This window comes from Culex quinquefasciatus, chromosome 3 (genome assembly GCF_015732765.1).
Source record: "Culex quinquefasciatus strain JHB chromosome 3, VPISU_Cqui_1.0_pri_paternal, whole genome shotgun sequence".
NCBI classification, from domain to species: domain Eukaryota; kingdom Metazoa; phylum Arthropoda; class Insecta; order Diptera; family Culicidae; genus Culex; species Culex quinquefasciatus.
In genome coordinates, this window is record NC_051863.1 from 153,837,022 (window position 1) to 153,856,159 (window position 19,138).

Here is a 19,138-nt window from a genome sequence, read left to right on the forward strand (position 1 = left end):
CTTAAGGAATTTGATAGACATGAACATGTTGGAAAGGTCTTTCAATAACCTAATTAACGATGTATAACAGTATGATGTTTGGTTCAGTTTACTGCCATTTATTCAACTTCCAAAAATATGTGAAAACACATTTTAAACATAAATTTTGAACTACTTATCGAAACTTCAAACAATTCAATAGCACCGTATGGGACCCTAAACCAAGTCGAATGCGACTGGTTTGGTCAAAATCGGTTCAGCCAGTGCTGAGAAAACTCAGTGACATTATTGGTCACATACACACACACATACACACAAACATTTGGTCAGTTTTCGATTCTGAGTCGATATGTATACATTAAGGTGGGTTTTCGAGCTTTAAATAAAAAGTACAATTTTAGAGCAGGATTTTAGCCTTACCTCAGTGAGGAAGGCAAAAATCCAAGAAAATCTAAAAAAAATTCTTCAAAAAAAAAAAAAGTTGCCGGAAAATTTCGCCGGACCCCGCAAAATGTCGGGAAAGAGCCCTTCTTTCATGGTGCCAAATATCAGACCTGCCGAATTTTTTATCTTAAGTTTGTTCTAGGAAACACACCGTGCCTGTGTTTAGAATTATTTTTAGTATGTTTTGGTTGTTTTAAAAATCTATTGAATTTTCGATTCGATTTTAGGTTCTCTAGGAAAGAGGGTGACAAAAACTTTGGAAAATAGTCGAATTAAAAAAATGGGTTTGCCGAAGCCAATAATCAAAAATTGTATAGAGTTTGCAGCAAGTCAACAAACATAACGTTCAAATTGAAATCGAATGATTTTTCTGCTCAGAAAATTTTTGCTCTCATTTCATTGTCAAGCAAATCTATCCTCTCTGCATCTCTCTCGCTCTCTCTTCATTTCGTGGAGATCTTACAGAAAATTTCAATTTAAACCTTATCGCACAAAACCAAAACATTGCACTTCTCGCTTGCACGATTCTTGTTGGAACACACAGCTGCTGCTGAGGTTCGACGTCCCGCTTGCACTTGTGCCTTTTCTAGAGCAACTCTCAGGTGCGTGCCATCCCGTTCCACCCAGAGAGTGCTCAGTTGCAAGATGGCGACAACAACTGACACAGTGCTCGGAGGTTTCGCTGTGTGATCAAAGTGTGTGCAACAACAGAAGAGAGTGACATTCTGCCCCAGGTCGGGTGAAAAGTGTTGTTCTGGAGTTGCCCAAGTTTGCCCAAGTTCAAAGTGTCAAGTGACAGGTCGTTCGTGGGGTAAAAAATGACCCGAAGAACCCTGAAGTGAAGTGGTTCCCGATTTTTTCGCTCACCCTCCCCGAAATCAAATGGATTGTGTCAGTGTGTGTTGTACTTAAGGACTTGGATGACGGTAAGTGTGTATCCCAGATTTTTTTTTGTTTGCCTCTTTGTGTACTTACCCGAAGGATACCCGAATTGCACGGGGTAAAAAAATAATAGATCGCAAAAAGGTTTTCCGATAGAAATTGCGCGCGTGTGTGTCGCGTGCGAGAGAGTCGGAGAGAGGTAGGCTTTGCTCTCTCCATCACAGTGGTACACGTGAGAGTGTAAGCATGGTGATGCATGTGGAGCGTTTGGAAAAGTTTATTTTGGTTGTTTAATTAATGGTCATACATTTAAACAAAAAATTAACTTGATCATAATATGCAAATTTCCTTTTTCTCGAACAATATGAACATTCAAAAGTCATGAGTCAATAAGAAAGCAATGTTTATAAATGTCATGAATCACAAATGTAAATAATGCATTGTTTGTCGGATGTCATCGAAACGTTACACTCTTGTTAGCCAGCTGTGTTGATTTGTTAGTGGTTGTCCAGTTCTACGATTCGAAGCAACAGAAGGCAATGATATAACATTGTTTGAATAGTATTAATCACACATCTAAAGAAGAATAATTCTTGTTCTATAGAGAGAGCGAGCGAGAGAGTAAAGTGCACACAGCGAATGACATTTTGTGTGAGAGAGTGAGTTTTGGGAGAGGAGCGAAACGTGAATGAGACTAGCGCATTTCGCGCATGCGTTTCGTGCCGGTGACCACGGCGGCGTGTTGAATTGGCTTTTATCGCGTATTTTTGATTTACAGTGCGACGCAGCGGTCTTTGAACGCGACGCTTTATGTCAACAATAAAATATACTGACTTTCATATTTTAACATAATTTGATAATTCTTTCAGCACTGACAAAATAAAAAGTAGTAGTACATTTAAGTCGTACATTTGAAAACGAATCAAATCAAAAATCAAACCATCCACATTAACGACCCCCGGGTCTTTTGTGGTCTCTATTGCATGTTTCTGCTCGAACCTAGGAGTCCGAAGGCTTCAATGGGGAGAGCGCCCAAACCTCTATCTACTCCAAGGAACCTTCCACCCCAGTGTGTGAACTGACGACCTTCGGATTGCGAGTCCAACCGCCGCTAGCGATTCCACCGGAGTAGGCTTGGTTTGGTGTATTGTTTGTACTTATGGCATGGAGACGACTCCTACTCCTGGAATGACTTAACGGCACAACAACAACCAAGGCCGGGACCGACATTTTACTTCCTCAACCGATGGAAGTAAATACGATGAGTGCTGAAAAAAAAACAAGTTTTGCAACGAGTTCCATACATTTTTTTTGCAATTCCGAAAAACACCCTTTAAAAAGAAATTGAAGTCAATCGTTTTTGTGTGTAGTCAATTCACCGATAAAATCAAAACAATATTGAAAAGTATATCTTTTCGACACAAGTGCTGAAAAGTTCAACTTTCCAGCAACCATTTCAGAGCTGAAAAGTAGAACTTTTCGGCACTTGTATCAAAAAGTATTACTTTCGATTTTTTTTATTTTTATTTGAGACAAGTAGGCCTTTTTGTCATGCGAGAATGACAGAAAAAGTTATAAGTAATTAATTTTGAGCGAAATTGGTTAAGATTAAGTTTTTCTTTATAAAATTGATAATAGCTTTTCAGGAGCGAGTTTTGCAGCTGAGCTGAGCACTCTAGGTCAACGGGATGTAGGGCAAATCGGGACACAAAGTTTAAAAGGTTCAAAAACGTCAAAAATCTTAAAAGATCTATAACTTAGGCAAAATTCATTTTTTTCAAAATTCAAAATGCATCTGAAAGAGCTTAAAAAATGCAACAAAATGCAGGGAGAAACATCCCAATTGGTTAAATCTAAAGGGAGTTATTGGCATTTTAGTGAAAAAATAGCATAATTTTAAAAGGGACCATTCATAAACACACTTTGACACTTTTTTAGAAACCCAACCATAATTATTTCGGCTGAGGAACCCTCAGAGAAATCAGTCTACCGGAATCGAACCAGGGATTTTCGACAAACTAAACCATTAAATTGGAGGCCTCGACCACCACAGCTTCACGAGTGGTCATAAGTTGACGTATCACCCATAATAGAGATTTACTGTATCAATAGAGGAGAAAATCGAAAAAAAATGAGGCTGGGAATTTTGACAGGCATGATTTTCATAAAGTATTCGCCCCCTTTTCTCTCCCACGGAAAACTGGGACAATGTAGCTGTTGAAGTCAAATTTTTCTCGCGAGTTGATTTTCTTCTCTATTTTCGAATGATCACATTTGTTTTGTAAATATTAAGCCAGGTGTGCTCTAAGTTTTAGAGTGGCGGGCCAAATTTGAAGTTTATATAAGCTTGCGGTCCAAATGTGATAATTTTTTTTTGATAATAAGTGGCGTTATAAAACTGTAAAATACACGTATCAGCTGCAGGTTTTTTTTAAATTGTGGTATTTTTTGGACATTTTCGCCATTTAAATTATGAAGAACAGAATATTACATTTTTTCAAAAGTTTTGTTCACTTGGCTAAATTTTAAAAAAAATAGCAGAAAAAAACAATTTTCATGGCTCAACCAACAAATTAGGTTGTACAATATTTTTGTGAAAAAAAAAAAAATTTCGCGTTGTCTAGGTTAATGGATGTTGTTGAACAAATTTAATGAAAATGAAAATAGTCTTTAGCGTAAATTCACTTATATTTTCACTTGTTTTCAATAAAAATATTTTAAAACACGTGATTTGTGTTTGGATAAATAAAATATTTTAAAATATAAATCGTTGCAATGAAATTATTCCACGATTATTCCACCACTTTCAATAATATTAAAAAAACTAACTTAATCCACCTGTGTGGTTGATGCCTTCCTCACTTTTTACCAACAATGGGTAATATGAGTGGTTTGGACACATTTTTCAGCTATTTTTTTAGGTCCAGAAAAATAAGTACACAGATATAACTTAAGTTGTCATAACTCGAGACAGGGTTGCCAGATTTTCTATTATGTGGACTCGTTTGAAAGGTCTCTTGATTAAATAACCAACGATGGGTTGGATGATGGTTCCGGACATAGTTCACATACATTTAAGTGAGATCCGGCTTCAAAAAAGTACATAAATATCACTTAAGTGGTCATAACTCGAGACAGGGTTGCCAGATCTTCGATGTTGTGGACTCGTTGGAAAGGTCTCTTGATTATCTAAATAACGATGGATCGGATGATGGATCCAGACATCATTTACATGCATTTAAGTTAGACCCGGCTTCAAAAAAGTACATAAATATCACTTAAGTGGTCATAACTCGAGACAGGGTTTCCAGATCTTCGATGTTGTGGACTCGTTGGAAAGGTCTCTTGATTATCTAAATAACGATGGGTCGGATGATGGATCCGGACATCATTTACATGCATTTAAGTTAGACCCGGCTTCAAAAAAGTACATAAATATCACTAAAGTGGTCATAACTCGAGACAGGGTTGCCAGATCTTCGATGTTGTGGACTCGTTGGAAAGGTCTCTTGATAACCTAACCAACGATGGGTCGGATGATGGATCTGGACATCGTTTACATACATTTAAGTGAGACCCGGCTTCAAAAAAGTACATAAATATCACTTAAGTGGTCATAACTCGAGACAGGGTTTCCAGATCTTCGATGTTGTGGACTCGTTGGAAAGGTCTCTTGATTATCTAAATAACGATGGATCGGATGATGGATCCAGACATCATTTACATGCATTTAAGTTAGACCCGGCTTCAAAAAAGTACATAAATATCACTTAAGTGGTCATAACTCGAGACAGGGTTTCCAGATCTTCGATGTTGTGGACTCGTTGGAAAGGTCTCTTGATTATCTAAATAACGATGGGTCGGATGATGGATCCGGACATCATTTACATGCATTTAAGTTAGACCCGGCTTCAAAAAAGTACATAAATATCACTAAAGTGGTCATAACTCGAGACAGGGTTGCCAGATCTTCGATGTTGTGGACTCGTTGGAAAGCTCTCTTGATTACCTAACCAACGATGGGTCGGATGATGATTCCGGACATCGTTTACATACATTTAAGTGAGATCCGGCTTTCAAAAAAATACATAGATATCACTTAAGTGGTCATAACTCGAGACAGGGTTGCCAGATCTTCGATGTTTTGGACTCTTTGGAAAGGTCTCTTAATAACCTAACCAACGATGGGTCGGATGATGGATCTGGACATCGTTTACATACATTTAAGTGAGATCCGGCTATAAAAAAGTACATAAATATCACTTAAGTGGTCATAACTCGAGACAGGGTTGCCAGATCTTCAATGTTGTGGACTGGTTGGAAAGGTTTCTCGATTATCTAACCAACGATGGGTCGGATGATGGATCCGGACATCGTTTACATGCATATAATTGAGATCCGGATATATGTGAAAACACATTTTTATACATAACTTTTGAACTACTTATCGAAACCTCAAACAATTCAATAGCGATGTATGGGACCCTAAACCAAGTCGAATGCAACTGGTTCGATCAAAATCGGTTCAGCCAGTGCTGAGAAAACTTGGCAAGATTTTTGAACACATACATACATACACACACACACACATACACACACACACACATACACACACACACACACACATACACACACACACACACATACACACTCACAGACATTTGTTCAGTTTTCGATTCTGAGTCGATATGTATATATGAAGGTGGGTCTTCGAGCTTTTAATAAAAAGTTCATTTTTAGAGCAGGATTATAGCCTTACCTCAGTGAGGAAGGCAAAAAAATGACAGTCTGAAACAGATGTCACGTACTCGATTCGTAACCCAAATGTCATGAGTTGGGTGGTTTATAAGCGCAAAAAAAATATGGAACATCTATATTTTTGCTGTCTTTACAGATTCACTTTAGTAAAATTTGAACGTTTGATAAATCATTTGATGAAGTTTTTGAAGAAATTGACTGTTTTCAATCACATTCACACTTGTTTCAAAACGATAGATTTTTCAACAAAATATCTGTTTCGTATATTCAGGATCAAAGTATGGATAAATCATTAGTTATACGTTAACAAAAACTGAAAATGTTCACTAACACTAACTTGAGCAATTCTCTACCAAAACCGGAAATGGATTTTATTTGTATTTTTTGATTTGGCTCAAACTTTGTGGGGGCTTTCCCTATGACCAAATAAGCTATTTTGTGTGATTGGTTCATCCATACAAGTCTCCCTACAATTTTGGCTGCTGTCCATAAAAAAATGGTATGTAAATATTCAAATAGCTGTAACTTTTGAGTGAATTTTCTGATCAATTTGGTGTCTTCGGCAAAGTTGTAGGTATTGTTGAGGACTTTTGAGAAAAAAATAGGTACACGGAAAAAAAAATGCAATTTTTTTATCACTAAATACGTATTTTTTGATTTTCAGGATTTTTTTATATGTTTTAGGGAACAAAAATCTGCAACTTTTGAGCCATACAGAAACATGGTCAAAAAATCTGCCGCCGAGTTATGAATTTTTGAAAAAAACAGTATTTTTGAAAAAAAAAATCGAAGTTTCATGCAAAAACAAGTTTGACATTATTTTTTAATGCAAAATTGAATTTGCAATCGAAAAGTACTGTACAGATTTTTTGATAAAGGGCTCCGTTTTCAAGATAAAGCCACCGAAAGTTTGATTTTAGCGAAATATTTGCAGTTTTTCAATTTTTAAAAATAGTGACCATGAGTGACCGTCTCTAAAAATATTTTTTTTTAAAAGTTCAGAAAATTTGCTATACAATTGTTTAAGAGACATTGAAGATTGGACCTCGGGTTGCTGAGATAGAGCCGCTTTAAGAAAAAGAAACACGAAAATTGAAGTTTTCTAAATCTCATCAAAACAACCCACGTTTTTCTAATGACGATATCTCAGCAATTAATGGTCCGATTTCAATTTTAATTCCTGAAAAATTCGTGAAATTTTCCGATCTTTTCGAAAAAAATATTTTTATTTTTTTTAAATCAAAACTAGCATTTTAAATGGGCGTAATATTCAATGTTTGGCCCTTTTAAAATGTTAGTCTTGATTTAAAAATTTCAGAAAATTCACTCAAAAGTTACAGCTGTTTTACATACCATTTTTGTATGGACAGCAGCCAAAATTGTATGGAGACTTGTATGGGTGAACCAATGACGCAAAATAGCTTATTTGGTCATAGGGAAGGCTCCCACAAAGTTTAAGGTGAAGCCGTTGATCATTTTCAAAGAAAATTGATCATCGCTTTAAAATATTCTGTATTAAATTCAATTCAACGAATTTCAGCACCAAAAGAAATCAGCATGTGCCGGTTGTTGCCTTCTTGAAGCCACTGGATGAATTTTTGATCTAAATCAATTGTGCTTCAAAATTTTTATAATTTTGTGGCACAGTCATTGACGTCCTAGTTGGCAAGCATTGATTAATGACGATTTCCATAACTTTACAAGGAATGGGATAATCGTTACCAAAAGGAATCAGCATGTGTAGAGCACTATTCTTATCAACTTGTAGAAGGAATTTTGTCAAAATATTGAAAGCGACGCAAAATTTATATCTTTGAACGAAAAATCATGACAATGATGGTAGTCTTCACGTTAAGTCAAACAAAAAATACAAAAAATAAAAATGGTCTAAATCGGCCGATTTCGTAGAGAGTTGCTCACTTAAGAATTTTGAAATCTAAAGGGCCATTTTACATGATTATTCAAAATGGGTCCGCGGGCCACAAAAAATCACCTCGCGGGCCATACTTTGGTCACCCCTGGATTAAGCTCTCAATAAGCTCGAAACCAGCATCAAGAAATGCAACAAGCACGATGAATACTTAATCATAGATGCAAGAAATAGTAAAACAGTCCCTGTCACAGACAATTCCATTCTTTCACGCAACCTCGTAATGATAGCAACGCTGTTGCTGCCGGAACATTTTTTTCGCTTCTTTTTTTTTTTGGTGAAACAAGTGTTTCACAAGGCAAGTTCTCCAGGAGGCCCGGAATTCCAGGCGGTCCATGCATAATTCAAACGATTGTTTGGAAGTACAATTCCATCCTAACCGTCTCGTGTGGCGGTGACACACTCCACCCGACGACAAATAATAACACACACTTTTACCTGGACGAAGACGGGGAAGAAGAAAGTGACAGTACCCGAGCAGAGAGGATTGTCAACCTTTTTTTTTTCTCCCCATCTGTCTTGTTCTAATTTATTCAACAGTTTTTGGCAGTTTCGTGTCACACTCCACGTTGTGGGACACGTGGTGAGAGGAGGAAAAAGGCTGACGAATATCAATATTTGTTGCACCAGACAGTGCCAGAGGCAGACAGAGAGAGAGGACCAGAAACAATTTTCCGAAGCTTTTGTCAGCTGTGGTCACTCTGGGGAAATAAAAGTTTGTGGCAGTATGAATGGGATCCAGGTGATAAACATAAAAGTTTTGGGATTATTAGGGGTTTGAAAGCCATAAAACGATACATAGTTTTGGTTTTGATTAGTTTGGAAAAAAATGAAATTTATATGGAACGCTAATAAAAGTTTTCCCAAATCAACTGTTAAAATTCAAGGGGTATCGTACATGGAAATCGGTTAAATTTCTAGGTTAAGATATACTCAACTGCTCAAGGTTAAAATTAAGGGCTCTTCAAAAATTTACTTAAATGTGAATAATCAACAATGCAATTCCCGAATGGAATTCCCGCAAAGGACACGTAACCTGGACCTTAATCGCCCGTTCAAACTTTCCCGGAAACACCTCATTCAGCTGGAATGTTTGATCGTTCCCCCCACCGAACAAACCGAACGGATCATCCGTTAATAATAGGAGCTAAAAGCACAGTTAGGTTTTGTTAAAAACACCCTGCGAGTTGTATGATATGATGTACCTTACAGTTCCGCTGCCGGTGAGGGTTTTCCCCGCGGACAGGGAAATACGGTGGTGCTAAAACTTTCCTTTTTTTTTTTCTACGGCTACTATTACTGCTACTCACGCGAACTAAAATGCGGCAAATCAGGCTCGAAATTATAGCATTTTGCAACTGCAATGTTTACGAGGGTGGTCCTTGGCAATTCATTTTTTTAAAACTAATTTTGTAGTACTTTTGAACGAAACAATTTGGAATGTATTCACATAATTGTTTGAGAACCCCCCTCAGCAGCATGGTAATTTGTCAGGCTGGGATTGACTCGGGAAATACCCATCACCATTGTAATGGCCACTGCATTGCAAAGAGTGCATTCCACGTGTCGTGGAAAGTGACTGGTCCTGGCGGTTTCCGTGCCAGGATGGATGGAATATTGTGCAATTTATGGAGTGCGAACTTTGTCGTGACTTTTTTTCTCTCTCCTACTTTCGCTTATACTTTCCACTATTATTAGTGTTACAATGTTAATTACTGGGATTATTTGCTATAATTAATATTATAAATCGATGTTGAACAAGGAGAAAAGGGAGTTTTAGTTCCGGTGGGAATTCGCTGAAGTGATTAAGAGAGTCATGCATTTTTTTGTTGAAGGTCGAATTCTGAAACCGTTTTTAAAAAGATTTGCAACAAAAGTTTAGTGGTTATGGCCATGGTTATCAAAAATATAGTTGAAGCTTGATATTCATTCACCAAAGGTATTTTTAGTGGGAAATCTGTTCAAATACATATTAGGGGAGAGTGGGGAGACTTGATCCCCTTTTTTGTATCGCCATAACTCTGTCAATTTCTCACAAAACTATAAACTTTTTACATGAATTAAAAGCTTAAACATTCATCTATGTTTGGCTAATAAAGGTATTTCATCAGATGAACTCTTCGAATCATGCCAAGCGTTTTGAAAAAATATTTTAAACCGGCATTTTAAAAATGTAAGGGGTAACTTGATCCCCCTTTCAACATTTTGAAGAAATCTTAAGCAAAATGTTTCTTATTAATCCAAACTTTTAATTTTCTATAAGTTACAGCAATTTCACATAAAACCTGTACGTTTGTGTTCAAAATATAACAAGTTTAGTATGTAAAATATTTAAAAACTTATAATATTATTTTCTAGACCAAAATTAAGCATGTTTACAAAAGCTGGTAATTTTTGTTTACAAAACTTTTGAAAAATGGTTCAAACTGCAGTAAGTTATGTACAACTATACCAAAGGAAACTGTGTATGAAAACCCAGCCCAATTAATTAATCTTGAGGCTGATTCCAGTGACTGTAAAAATGCAGGGATCAAGTCTCTCTAAACGCACTTTTATAAACAATTGATTGTGAAAATAGTATGACGTTAAATTTAACATCAAATGCGTAAGGGTTTTGGAACTGATAAGTTTATCAAACAATTCATATATACAAAATATTTTTTTGATTTTTTTTGTGTTTCCTATGCATATCAAAAAAAGAAAAAAAGATCTCTTGGAAGTTTTTTGCAGCTCGTTTTAGAAAAATGTGTGTAACTCAATCTAAACATTTTTTTATTTTTTTCTTTGTTTTCTACAATGAGTTTTGGTTAATTTCGCACAACTTTCTAGAACAAAGCTTATTGTTTTGCCCACATGGTGAAGAGATACAGGCTTGGGATCAAGTCTCCCCACTCTCCCCTACATTTTATTTGGAAACAATAAAACAGTTTTGAAAATTTTTAATCAGCAAAAAAAAAACAGATTCATCAGCAATACAGTCGACTCTCTGGTTGGCAATATCCAAGGGACCATCGAGGAAGAGAATCATCAGTTTACAGAACGATGCAAAATGAAGACTCGATTGAAAATATTTTTTTCTTGATACCCAGCAATGGGAGAGAATCATGGCAACGTCCATCAAACAAAAAACAAACTAATGTCAAACACCCTTCACAGCTTCGTTTCGCCAAGAAAAATGTCTATGCAAGCCATGAGAAAGTGAAATTATTGACAACCGGAAGAAATTTTTAAAGCAAACAGAATCCAAGGGACCGTCGAAGAAGAGATCCTTCAAGCAAGGGAAAACATCGAGGAATGAAGATAATTGAAGTATGCAGATTGAAGGGACTGAAGAATTCATCGATAGATGGAGAATTATTGATATCGAGAAGATCGACAGCCAGAGAGTCGACTGTATATTTTATAAATCGAAAAACAAATTTCCTATTTCAAGCCCAATTATTAAATTATAAAGTCAATGGAGTTCTCAAAGCATTATTACTGTTCTTTGGTCCGTCTCCATAATTTCGAAAATTTAAGGAAATGTTTATGTTATAATAAAAAGTGTGCGTACAATTTTATGAATATTAGTTTTTTTGCTCCCTACCCTTCGAGAAAATTTTAAATGTGGAGGATGGGAAGACAAACACTTCATACCAAATTTATATCGGCCTATTTTGAATAATAATTTCAAGATCTGCAAAAAACAGAGAATATCTTTTTATATTTTATGGGAATACAATTCTAATTACATGAATTCAATATGAAATGCACTCAACATTTGAGAAGGACTTGAGTTATTTAAATATTTTTATATTTTGCAATTTAAAAATTACTGTATCTCGAACCCGTTGCATCGTATTAAAAAGTGGTCAAGGCAAACTTGTAGGAAATTGGACGGGTTTTCTGAAAAAAAAAATACACTGAAATAAAAATACACGCCACTTCTATGAGATTTTTTGATTTTTAAGTTTAAAAGTCAAATTTTAAGGTGATGAGACGATTTTTTTCACTCAAAATTTTTGAGGAAATAGCCTAAGATGTTACAAAAAGACTAACGAAAAATGTACTCTCCTAAAAAAAATACAAAAATCATTTACTAAAACTTTTTGAGAAGTGGTCTAAACGTCAAAATTTTTAAAAACCGATAGTGGGAATCGATTTTCCAGACAATTTTACATAAAAGTCTCCATATTGATCATTATCCTATGCTCAATCCCAGCGGTTTAAAAAATTAAAATATCGAAAAAATAGTTTTTTTGGTGGTTTTCGGCAATTTATATATGACAGACTTGAGTTTTCAGTCTCGTAAATATTTTACCGGAAAGCTCGTCCAATTTCCCATAAGTTTGCCTTGACAGCTGAACGAAAAAAATCGTAGGCTCATTTTCAAATTTGACTTTTAAACTTAAAAATAAACAATTCTCATAGATGTGGCGTGTATTTTTATTTCAGCGTTTTTTTTTTTCAGAAAGCCCGTCCAATTTCCTACAAGTTTGTCATTGACCACTTTTTGATACGATGCAACGGCTTCGAGATACAGTAATTTTTAAATTGCAAAATACAAAAATGTGTAAATAACTTACGCCCTTCTCAAATGTTATTTTCGAGTACAATTGGCTCCAAAAAGGCTTTTATAGGCCTAGGATAACATATCTACAGAGTTTCATTGAAGTCGGAGAGGGCCGGTTACAAAAGTACCAGAAAAAATCCTGATTTGAGCTGGAGTTGCTCCTATTCTACCTTCTCCTTTCATTACATTTTGCCTATCTAATTTTTTCATGTTTTTCAATTTTTTGCTTGTACCTTTTTCAATTTTTTACTTGTTTTTCACTGCTACAACCTTCCATCGGATGAGGAAGTAAAACGTCGGTCCCAGCCTTGGTTGTTAGGCCGTTAAGTCATTCCAGGTGTAAGAGTCGTCTTCATGCCATAAGTACAAACAACACACCAAACCAAGCTTACTTCGGTGGAATCGCTGGTGGCGGTTGGACTCGCAATCCAAAGGTCGTCAGTTCAAACACTGGGGTGGAAGATTCCTTGGAGTAGAAAGAGGTTTGGGTGCTCTCCCCATTCAAGCCTTCGGACTCCTAGGTTCGAGCAGAAACTCGTAATAGAGACCACAAAAGACCCGGGGGTCGTTAATGTGGATGGTTTGATTTGATTTTGCTTGTTTTTCACATTTTCTTTTATGTAAAAAAATGCGTAGAGCCATAATCTGGGACACTACAAAGATTACTGTATACTACTTTTTATATAAAATGTAGAAAATGTTAGTGAAAAACACAGCCAAAGTTGATCCCTAAATTTTTAAAAACATTGACAAAGCCACGTAAAACAAGTAATACTTCCAACCCTAAAATTTTCTAACATTTTAAGAGTTCTTCTTTCCAATGCTTTTTTAAGATCAAAAATTGGTTAAAAAATTGATTTTGGACGATTTTTCTGATCGAAGACCGTCTAAAGGTTTATTTTTGGAAAAAAATAGAATGTTTTTTTCGGAATTTTTCCTCATTAATATCAAAAGTGGTCCATTCAACTATTTCTGAAAATGAAAATAATATGAGGAAGGCAAAGTATGTCAAAATCTAAAGTTTGATATTAAAAATGGTTTTTTCGGTGTACCTTTTTTCTGAAAATTCCAAATAAAAAACTACATTTTTGCCGAAGATCAAAAATTACTTTCCTAGCTTTGAATATTTTTATAGCATTTTTGCTTGGATAAAACCTGATTTTTTTTGTCAGGCTTGTATGGACGAAACATTTATACAAAATAACTGTTTTGGTCTTCTTAGTGAAATAAGAATGCATAAATTAAATTCTCATTCTGAGCAATTCTTCCTTTACAAAAGTAGGCATTTTGCATGAAAAAAAGATGAAAGATAAAAATGGATGCGGATTTTTTTATGCTTTTGAAAGTAATTGTAATAAATTTAGAATTCAGCCAAAGATTTTAAAGACTCAAATTACAATATCAAAGAAATCTAGTAGATTTTTTCAACGGAATATTAAGACTAATTATTCAATTTTTTTTTTATATTTAAATTTTTCTTACATTAACCACCCCAACGCGCCCAAGACCCAAGTCTATTTCGCAAGACCTCAGTGAGTCACGGGGTGAGAATGTCACGGGGCTGCCTACCGGGGGTATATTTTTAAGGCCGCCGTGAATATATATTTTAGTCACGACCTTTTTCTCCGCACAAAGTTCTAGCTTCCACCCGTGGTCACGCAAACTCTGCCACCAAAGGATCACGGTCACGGGAAGCACGACGGCGGGTGACTTTTTGGCTGCTGCCTTGACTGTTTGTTTCCTTTTAATTATGCTATGTTTGTATATCAATGCATATCCTTTAGAAGCTAACATACTTTACCTAGCTTCTTTTTCGTTTGAAGATAATCATCTTTGGAGTTAACCGGTAACCCTGCACTGCCTTTTTTAAACTAAAAATTAATTCTTCTTTAATTTATCGATATTTATGTTTTTTTTATAAGGAATATGGAACTATTTGGGAAGTTTACAACGAAAATACAATTTTTTCAGCTAAAACGTTTATCATTTCAGGGTTCATCTTGAGGAGAACAACCCCGCCAGCCCGGGAGTCCTTGAGCCAAGGACTTTGAGCAGTGTTGAAAGGTTGGAGGGGCGATTTTATTCAAATGTACTGCAAGCACACTTTGCAAGAAAGCTTTCGAACTTTCGTCCGAACGGAAGTCGATTGTACTTTCGCTCTGCGGTCATTGGTTATTTTTAGAGTGGATGACTCCGGCATTAGGGCTGGTTATTTTGAAATGGAATTCTGGGAAGTGGTGCCTGGATTTACTGCTTTAGGAAGGCTGCGTTCAGTGATAAGTCACGTTGGGAGCTTTTTTCAATTTTAAAATGTCTTCGAAGGTTTGTAGATGATTGATTTCATTAGGAATTTAATTATGATTGAATAAGTGCATTAACCTTTTTCAAACCTTCTACAAATCAAACACTTTCGTTAACGGTTTGATTTCACCTGGAATCACACCAATTTAATGGAAAAGGTCACCTAATTGATTTTGTGTACCCATCGTGGACGTGGTTTCATTCTGAATCAGCTGACGGACTTGACCGATAAAAAGCACAGGCCATAACCCGGAGAGAAAAGAGGACCTTCATTTAATGGGAATCGTTTATTGGCTCCTTTCTATCGTGATTTGTGTTTGTGTAAGCCCGGGACACAACTTTATGGCTCCTTTCTCGTTATTGATGGGCTTGATGGTAGACCGCCGACGCCGCCACCAACGCTGGACAGTAATGGGGTTCTTAAGTATCAAAAATTGATCTTTTCAAACTTTCAGTACCTTACATGCAAAAAATATTATGTGGAAAAACATTAAAAAAATATTTTAAAAGTTAATATTAATGTAAAAAAAATATGAAATTAAGTTGTGAAAAAATTAATCCAAAATGCCCCATGATCTCAGACTTTTGCGTGTTTTTCGATTCCAAATGTGTGTGTTATGTTGCCCGGAAATAGTACGCAATCGGGTGCCATCAACCTTGAATTAAGGGAACGACATTTCACAGGATCACGACATTGCTGTTACGATTTGCCACATTGATTCGCAGAACTTTTTTGCGCTAATGAATTCCGCCAACGAACCGTTATCAATGATCAATGGGTTAAATCAAACGGAATGAATTTCTGAACAAGAGTTACTGAAAAAAAAATTATCGATGAGATCCAGTTCTGATATAAAATACCTTTTTGTAGAATTCAAGCAATAAAATAATGAGGTTTTTTGTGAATCTTTATAGTTTTGTATGATAAAAAAAGCGAAACTGAAACTTGGTTATCAATTTATTTTGTTTTATATAAAACGATAGTAGAATAAATCAAACAATTGTTAAAATGTTACAACTAGCATAATCGGTGTGGAATGCATTTTTATTGAAATTTTAAGGTTTTTTGAAAAAAAAAAAAAAATATCAAACATATTTTTTCGAAGAGATTACAAAATTTTCTACAAATTTGCATTGATAATTGGATTAAAGATGGCTGAGATACAACCTCTGAAGGCAAAGCAAATAATTTGATTTGAAGATATGTAAAATTTATATGAAAACAATGAAGTTCATAGAGATTCGATATAACTATTTTCATACAAAACATCTCGTAGAAAAACAATAATCATTTCTGGAAAATGTCATTCTATGCACCCACAATAGAAAGCCGATAGAATAGCTCTTCCCAAAATAAAATTTAAGAATAAACCTCTCGTAAGTGACATACTACCAAATTGTTGCGTTCGTTTGTTCATTGAAACAGTTTATCCCTAATTCATCGAACCTTGGTGGCCAAATCGGAAATGAATCCATGAGAAAAACGCTCTCGACCATCTCGGAATTTATGCTCTGTGTCCTTTGACAGTACCTTCATCACGGTATGGAGGAAGCAAAATATTATAAATCGAAACACCCATGGGAGATGTATACGTAGAAAGTTGTTTTTCAACTTCCTGATCAAGAATATGTTCGATTCAAAATATTCTATTGGTGAAAATTTCACATTCAAAAAGTTAAACTTTCACCCTAATTTTCACAAATTATAGAGTTCGTCTTTCCAACGATGGGTCGCTTGATGGACCTGCTAATCTTCATTATCAAAATATCTGAGGTCCGGCCTCAAAAAACTGTATAAATAACACTTAAGTGCTAGAAACTTTTGATAGGGTTATCAGATCTTCGATATGTTCGGCTCGTTGGAAAGGTCTTTTAAATACCTTTCTAAAAATGGATAACATGACGAGTTTTCTTACAAAAACCAATCTTTTTACAATCTTCCGGACTTTCTTCAAAATGTTAAATTTGCATAATTTTTGAAGTACTTTACTAACTCAATAATTTTCAATAGGGATTTATGGGACCCCAAGACGAATCGAATGAGACCTAAACGGTCCAAACGGTTCAGCCAATGCTGATATAATTGAGTGAGAATTTTTCGGTACACACGTCCACATCCAAACAAACACAAATACATTTGTTTAGTGTTTGATATGTATACCTGAAGGTGGGTTTAGGCGCTCGTTTTAAGAAGCTCATTTTTCGAGTGATTTTATAGCCTTTCCTCAGTAAGGTGAGGAAGACAAAAACTGCACTCAACTTCTGGCAAAATCATTTTTTAAGGAAACATACAATTTTTTATCCAGAATTATCAAAAATTCGTAGCACTTATTCATTTGACGTTTTTACCGATTAAAATCACTGGCTGCAAAAAAGTGTAAGTTGGGCAAGATAATGGAGCAATTCTCTGAGATTTCGGTCATTCGATTTTTTTGCATTTTTTAATCCAACTGAAACTTTTTTGGTGCCTTCGGTAAGCCCAAAGAAGCCTTTTTGCATCATTAGTTTGTCCATATAATTTTCCATACAAATTTGGCAGCTGTTCATACAAAAATGATTCATGAAAATTCAAAAAATCGAATCTTTTGAAGAAATTTTTTGATCAACTTTGTGTCTTGAGCAAAGTTGTAGCAAATGACTACACTGAAACAAATTATACACGGTTTAAAATTTTTGGTGATTTTTTAGTTTAGGCCGTTGCAAATATTTTTCAAAGTTTATGTTGTCAACATTGATTTTTTTCAAAAAATCGAAATACTGGTCGCAAACATTTTTCAACTTAATTTTTCGATGTAAAATCGAATTTGCAATCAAAAAGTACTCTTGTGAAATTTTGATAAAGTGCACCGTTTTCAAGTTATAGCCATTTTTAGGTAACTTTTTTGAAAGTAGTCACAGTTTTTCTTTTTTTTAATTAGTGCCCATGTTTGCCCACTTTTGAAAAAAATATTTTTGAAAAGCTGAGAAAATTCTTTATACTTTGCTTTTTTGAACTTTGTTGATACGACCCTGAGTTGCCGAGATACTGCTATGCAAAGGTTTACAAACAAGAAAATTGAAGTTTTCTAAGTCTCACCCAAACAATTCACCATTTTCTAAAGCCGAAAGCTCAGCAACTAATGGTTCGATTTTCAATGTTAAAATATGAAACATTCGTGAAATTTCGATATTTTCGAAGGAAATAGTTTAATTTTTTTTGAATCAAGACTTATATTTCAAAAGGACGTAACATTGAATGTTAGGTCGTTTTGAATTGTTGATCTGGATTCAAAAAAAAAAATTGCGAACAGTATTTAATTGTTTTGAAAAAAAAAACAGTATTGATTCAAAAATTCATAACTCAGTCAAAGATTTTCTGCCCCTTTCTGGAAATTTATGAAAAGTTGACTTTTGATGTCCCCTAAAACATATCAAAAAATAAATAAAAATTAAAAATAGTGTTTTTTTTTTTTTGCAAATCAAGTTTTAGTGACAAAAAGTAAAATAAAAAATGACCATATTTTTTTTACCGTGTATCAGTTTTTTTTCAGTGTAGTTTCTATCCATACCTACAACTTTGCCGAAGACACCAAATCGATCAAAAAATTCCTTCAAAAGATACAGATTTTTGAATTTTCATTAATCATTTTTGTATGGAGAGCTTCCAAATTTGTATGGAAAAGTATACGGACAAACTAATGATGCAAAATGGCATACCGAAGGCACCAAAACAATTTCAGCCGAATTAAAAAATACAAAGAGGTTAGGTTTAAACTTTCAGGTGAATATGAATATTGAATCAATCTAATGAGTTGGGTGGTGACGCGCGGTCAATTATGTGGCATTGTGTGTGAAAAGAAAAGAATTTTATTTCGTGTTTCATCCTAGTTGGCTTGCCCACAAGCAGAAGAAAATCAGTTCAATTAGTTGGGTGGTGACGCGCGGTCAATTATGTGGCATTGTGTGTGAAAAGAAAAGAATTTTATTTCGTGTTTCATCCTGATTGGCTTGCTCAAGTCCTTCCTACATCATCGTTGATCGGGAGGCACGACGTCGTGTGAATTGTTGCATTAAAATAAGTTTAAGTATTACTGTAAATGACTGTAGAAAAGTCCTTCCTTTATCATCAATGTCGTCTGGGTAATCGTGATGAAAAATTACATTTATTCAGTATTTAAATACCTGTGCGCGAGTGTTTTGGTGTGCTAATTAGAAAGACCTTCCCATAGCATCGTTGCTCGGAAGGCTCGCCGACGGGTTTGTTATGAAAGTCCTCCCCATAGCATCGTAGCTCGGGAGGCATCGAAAAGCCA

General features: G+C 35.3%; 1 protein-coding gene across 1 annotated transcript in view; it reads left to right on the top strand.

Annotated features, from left to right (window-relative positions):
* Nucleotides 1–967: 967 nt before the first annotated feature.
* LOC6053538 (protein encore) overlaps nucleotides 968–19,138 on the top strand; it is a 122,126-nt gene continuing 103,955 nt past the window's right edge. The window contains 1 exon segment of the mRNA XM_038266275.1: nucleotides 968–1,349. The gene's annotated coding sequence lies outside the window, so the exon portion shown is untranslated.